The sequence below is a fragment of the Myodes glareolus genome, chromosome X (genome assembly GCF_982192425.1).
Source record: "Myodes glareolus chromosome X, mMyoGla1.1, whole genome shotgun sequence".
Classification (NCBI taxonomy): Eukaryota; Metazoa; Chordata; class Mammalia; order Rodentia; family Cricetidae; genus Myodes; species Myodes glareolus.
In genome coordinates this window covers 116,261,797-116,267,796 of record NC_142053.1, presented here as the reverse complement: position 1 = coordinate 116,267,796, position 6,000 = coordinate 116,261,797, and the positions used below count along the sequence as shown (strand labels likewise).

General features: G+C 39.8%; 1 protein-coding gene across 1 annotated transcript in view; it reads left to right on the top strand.

Moving 5' to 3' along the window:
• The first annotated feature begins 1,540 nt into the window (after window positions 1–1,540).
• Window positions 1,541–6,000, top strand: part of Scml2 (Scm polycomb group protein like 2) — a 149,936-nt gene continuing 145,476 nt past the window's right edge. The window contains exons 1-2 of the mRNA XM_085684788.2: window positions 1,541–1,633; window positions 4,239–4,340. The gene's annotated coding sequence lies outside the window, so the exon portion shown is untranslated. The remainder of the gene's footprint in view (window positions 1,634–4,238; window positions 4,341–6,000) is intronic.

Genomic DNA, 6,000 nt, shown 5'->3' with positions numbered 1-6,000 from the left:
ACTGTTTCTGAGTGACTGTATCTTGTATAGCATAGGGTTAAAACTTAATCTAAAGTGAGGTTCAGTTTCTTCCAGGATAGAACATGTAAAAGATTCTGTTGGTCTGTATTCTCATCAACTCTCAATACTGTCAGGATATTAAGGTTTGCCTTTAGGACAATTCAGACTTTGGTAGCCTGGTGTATCAGGAAAAGGGGGCACTGTATAATGTGCTTCTGAAAGCAGGCAGGTAGCTTAATTGAACATGGGGCCCTTCGGTGATGGTGGGAAAGAAAGATTCTTTTATTTCTTGCACTTCTGTCAGAACTTCTCTACCCCGGAGAGAAATATTGTGGTGGGCAGACGGTGGGCCTCAGCACTTGAGTTGGTTTTCCAAGGTTCCATCGTTAGCACCATGAACAAAATTATAATAAAGAGTAATTTTGAATAAGTTACAGGATAGACTTCAGAAGTACTGATGACTGTTTATTCTGGGATGTGACTTTCTGGTATCTTTCTCCCTCCAATGCTTTCACCCTCACTGCAGTACCAGTGCAGTGAGTCAGAGCAAATCATGAGTGCACACTCACAAGCATCATACCATGCTCTATGGACAGAGGACGTTCTGATGCTATGGACAGGATTAAATATTTCTGTTTTCTGAGAAGACTTATGTTGTATTTTGTTTTCTATTAAAATGTATTTAGTTTAAAAAAAAGAGCTGCCATTTTATTTCAAAGTCTCAGGTTGTGTGTTCAGCGCCATTTTATTTCAGATCTGTGTCAAATTCTCCTCAAAAGAAGCTGTTTTTTGAGTGTGGTCATTTATAGCTGCCATTTTATGCCTTTTCTTGGCACTGAAAACCTACATATTTAGGTATTTATGTATATGTTGTGTTTTTAGATGTATGCATGTATATATATACCACATGCATCGATTTTTTCAGTGCTTGAGAGATAGCCAACACTCTTCTCCTTCTGACGCTGGCCTCTTCTTCCTATGCTTCCTGAGGTCCAGGTTTTCAGGCCAATGTACCTTTATAAATATTTCTTTTTTCTTTCTTTCTTTTTTAATTCTTCTGACCCTGTTCTTCCACTTGACTTGTCAGCGGCTTTCTCTGAGACACAGATGTGCAGAGAAGGAACCTAATTCCTGGTCTAAAACTAGGCACACTCAAGGGAAGGTCAGGAGTGGCGTCGAGTCAGGCCCTAACAGGGGCGTTATCACTTGGTCCTGAGAACCCAGGTCTTCCTATTGTGAGAGGCTGTGCTCATCATTCCTATGGCCTCTGTGCACTCAGCTTGGGTCTCACTTGCAATGCTCTGTGTTACCTTTGTGCATTTTTACTTTATCAACTTAATACTAACTTCATCCCGTTGTAATAGAATTTTTGCTGGCCCTGTCCCATTTTTCCTTTCATGAAAACTGTATATAAGATGCAGAATTTCCTAATAAACCTGCTTGTACCAGCAGTCAACTAGTATAAGCATGCCCGATCCCAAACTTTACTATCTTCTCTAACTTCTCATCCTCTGGTCATCTCTCTCTCTCTCAGGAACCTGTCAGTAGACAACAACCTGCCAGTGTAGGACAACTGATTCCTCAGTATGGACTCCAGACTACAGGAGGAGGAGGATTTGCAGGAACAGGAGGAGTAAGTATGGCCATAGCATAGAGAAAAGTAAGAGAAGCCAGGCTGAGGGACTGCCTGAAGGAAGAGGCAGAAGGGTTGGGAGTACAATAACATAGGACAGTGGAATTCTAAAGAGCTCTTTCTCTTCCCTCAGGTGCTTTTGTTGCTTTTGTATTCTAGTTTTGGCCCTCATGTGATTCAGTTGGTTTTGTATTCTAGTTCCTGGAGTGCATTGCTAAAGCACTTAGAAAGATCCCTAGTTTCAATCAACAAGTCTGCCTTTACTTACCTGAAAATATTTACATAAATTTAAAGACATGAAAACATATACTTGAGAGTTTAAAGTCAAAATATATCCTAACAAGGTCAAATATGTTTTATATTGATGGGTTTGAGCTATCTATGTAGACACAAGATTACTTAGACCCATAGTATGTACATGATTTGACTGCAATCTGATAACCTCATAAATGTGTTCAGTCTAATGCAAAAGAAACAGGGCTACAATGATAAAATATAAAAATTCTAAGCCAATGGAAAAGAAGAAACTGAATAAAAGGAAGCAGCTTAAGATCTCAAATTATTTTTTCTTTGGGATGCCTCAGAAGACAAGAACTCTGAATCATTAAAATTAAAAAATATATGTGTGTATATATACTTACAAACTTATATATATATATATATATATATATATATATATATATAAATCAGCTAAAATTGCTCTTACCTGTATAGTATGTACCTGAATTTGGACATAAATGAAGTTATTTCTCCATTCATTAGGGTTCATTGAAAGCCCCAAATAGGCCTAGCTCTTAACAATCTCTGTCCTAGTCCAGGTATTCAGGATGTTTTCATGAGCAAAATCCCAATTCTAACCTATCTTTTGGGTTTTAAGTTGAAATATGTTCTCGGCAGTGGCCTCAGTCAGCTCTGTGACTGTTCTGTCACTGGGTGGGTTTGGAAGTAGTCAGTTGTCATGTGCTCTCCTCAGACTCTCAGACAGCTGGCTGGAGCACAGGCCTGAGTCTCCTGCCACAGGTCATAGCCATTCCTCCTTTCAGTAGTGGCGTCTTTGAAGAAATGAAGGAATGCTGTTTCAGATATTAGCATTCTTACATGTTTAGATGATGTTAGCCTGTCTGTACAGAATGGTCCTTATTTGGTCTCCTGTCTGTAATTTATTGATGTTGAAAAGCAGACTTACAAAGATACCATTGTGAAAAGACATGTCTATTTGATGAAATCAGGAGTTTCCCTTTTGAAAACACAGGCCCATATCCTCGTTATTATAGTGAAAGAACTCATATTTCCAAGAAAGCCAGAGCTAAGGGTTAGAGGGGACCATGCAAATCCCCCAGGATTTTGCTGGCTCTGTGCAAATGTTTAGGAGATCGGGGGAATAAATGGTTCTGCTGATTGAGCGTCCAGAGTGTGGGTCCCTTCCTTGCTACCTGTGTGACTTGAAAACTACTTCTCTTCATTTGTCCTTGAGAGCAAGTCTCTTTAGTTTTCCCAGGTTAGGCCTCACATTTCTGCACTAAAGCTGTCTTCTGCGTCCAGTTCCATATTTCTTAGATACAGAGTCTTTTGACATTCCCACATTTAAGATTCCTTTCAATTTATATGGAATGGAGTAAAGAGAGCTGCAGTTGTGTTTCAAAGTCTCAGGTCGTGTGTTCAGCGCCATTTTTTTCAGACCCATGTCAAATTCAACTCGATAGAAGCTGTTTTTTGAGTGTGGTTACTTATAGCTGCCATTTTATGCCTTTTCTTGTCACTTCAAACCTATTTGTGTGTATTTATCTCTCTTCTGAATTTGTCCCTTATATAAGAATTTTTGCTGACACTGTCTCATTTTTCCTTACAGACAAACTGTATATATGATGTAAAATTTTCTAATAAACCTATTTGTACCTGCATTCTGCTTGTGTATGTATGTATGTATGTGTGTATGTATGTAAGTATGTATGTAGGTGTCTATGTATACATATATCACGTGTGATGATTTTTCAGTGCTTGAGAAATAGCCAAAACTCTTCTCCTTTTGTCCATGGCCTTTCTTACTTTGACCCTTGAGCTCCAGGATTTCAGGCCCAATGTATTTTTATGAATCTTTCTATTGTATTTCTTTCTTTTATCATTCTTCAGACCCTGTTGTTGCACATGGCTTGTCTGCGGCTTTCTCTAAGACAAATGTGTGTGGGGAATATACTTATTTCCTGGTCTAAAATTAGGCACACTCTTGACAAGGCCAGCAGAGGCCTAGAGTTAGGTCCTAACAGGGGCAAAGTCTTTGGATCAAGAGAACCCAGGTCTTCTCATCCTGAGAGACCATGCTCATCTTTCCTATGGCCTCTGTGCACTCAGCTTGGGTCTCACTTGCAATGCTCTGTGTTACCTTTGTGTATCATTACTTAATCATCTTTCTTCTGAGTTTGTTACTTATATGAGAATTTTTGCTGACATTATCCCATTTTTTCTTTCAGGAAAACTGTATATAGGATGTAGAATTTCCTAATAAACCTGCTTGTACCAGCAGTCAGCTTGTGTAAGCATGCCTGATGCCAAACTTTACTATCTTTTCTAACTTCTCATCCTGTGGTCATCTCTCTCTCTCTCTCAGGAACCTGTCAGCAGGAAACATTCTGCCAGTGTAGGACAACTGATTCCTCAGTATGGACCCCAGACTACAGGAGGAGGAGGAGGATTTGCAGAAACAGGAGGAGTAAGTATGGCCATAGCATAGAGAAAAGTTAGAGAAGCCAGGCTGAGGACTGCCTGAAGGAGGAGGCAGAAGGGTTGGGAGTACAATAACATAGGACAGCGGGAGTCTAAAGAGCTCTTTCTCTTCCCTCAGGTGCTTCTGATGCTTTTGTATTCTAGTTCTTGGCGTGTATTGCTAAAACACTTAAGAGTATTTACTTTCAATCAAGAAGTCTGCCTTTGGCTATCTGAAAATAAATATTTAAATTTAAAGACATAAGAACATATGGTTGAGGATTTCAAGACAAATTATTTCCTAACAGTGTCAAATGTGTTTCATATTGATGGGTTTGAGTTGTCTATATAGACACAGGATTGCTTAGACCCATAGTATGCATATGAATTGACTGTAATGTGATCCCCTCATAAGTGTGGTCAATCTAATCCAAACAAACAGGGGTGCACAGGAGAAACATGAATTGTAAACAACAGGGAGTTAAGTGACTGAAGCAAAGGTCGCAGCTTAATGTCTTGAATTAGTTTTTCTTTGTGAAGCCTCAGAGTAGAAGAACACCGAATCATTAAAATTATATATATATATATATATATATATATATATATATATATATATGTTTGTTTTGAAATATCTCTTATCTGTATAGTATGTTTCTGGTTTTGAGCCAGAAACTAAGATAATTCTCCATATGTTGGGGTCTCAGGAATAGTCCCAAGCAGGCCTAGCTCTTAACAACCTCCAACCTAGTTTAGGCTTTTCAGGATGATTCCATGAGCAAAATCCCAGTTCTTACTTATCTTTGGGTTTTAACCATACAGAGTAGATTTGATGGGATGGTTGCATTAGAGCAGCCTACCTGTAGAAAGATTCCCTGCTGGCTTGCTAGAGGATCTGAGGCAGGTGGGAAAAGTGGCCCAGTGTTTTGCCCTGGCATGGAGTGCCTAAAGAGTGAGTTACCTCTGTTGATCAGTGGTAACTGGCCTCATGGTCTTCTCTTTCTATTTGCAACCTGTGTTTCAAAGTTCTGAGTTCGTGTGGGTTAGGAGGGTTTGGGGGCAGAGTGGGACTTGTAGCTTTCATGATCCAATTGATGGGATGGGGAAGTTGGAGCAGCCTATCTGTAGGAAGCTTTCCCGCTGATTGCCCAGAGAAGCTGAGGCAGGTGATTTTAGGTGCCCAGGGTTTTTTCCCTGGTATGGAGGGCCTAGAGAGTGTGGTACTCTGTCAGGTGGGTTGGCATTTACCTCTTGGTCATCTCTGTGTTTTTGCAGTCTGTGTTTCAGAGATTTTCTGAGGTTGCGGGGAGAGGGTTTGTGGGCGAAGTGGAACTTGTAGCTTACAAGGTCCCATTGATAGAATCTAGATATCTTCATTTCTAAGGGTATACTTTTGGAGTAGAAGTAGTGTAGCAGAGCGTATACACCTGTGGCAGTTGATGACCCTGGCAGGGTCAGTTGTTAATCGTGTATGTGTTTCCACTTTTAATAATATATAAAGGTTATTTTCATTTCTGTTCTTATGTCCAGCACTGGATTGTGCTACTACTTATGTATTTCAGTGTATAGACGCCACATATCCTTTGACTGTGGTATTATCTTGAGAGACTGTGCTCATTAACGTTGAAATTCTTGTTTCAGCTTTGGGTTGAATCTGTCTGTCCCCTCCA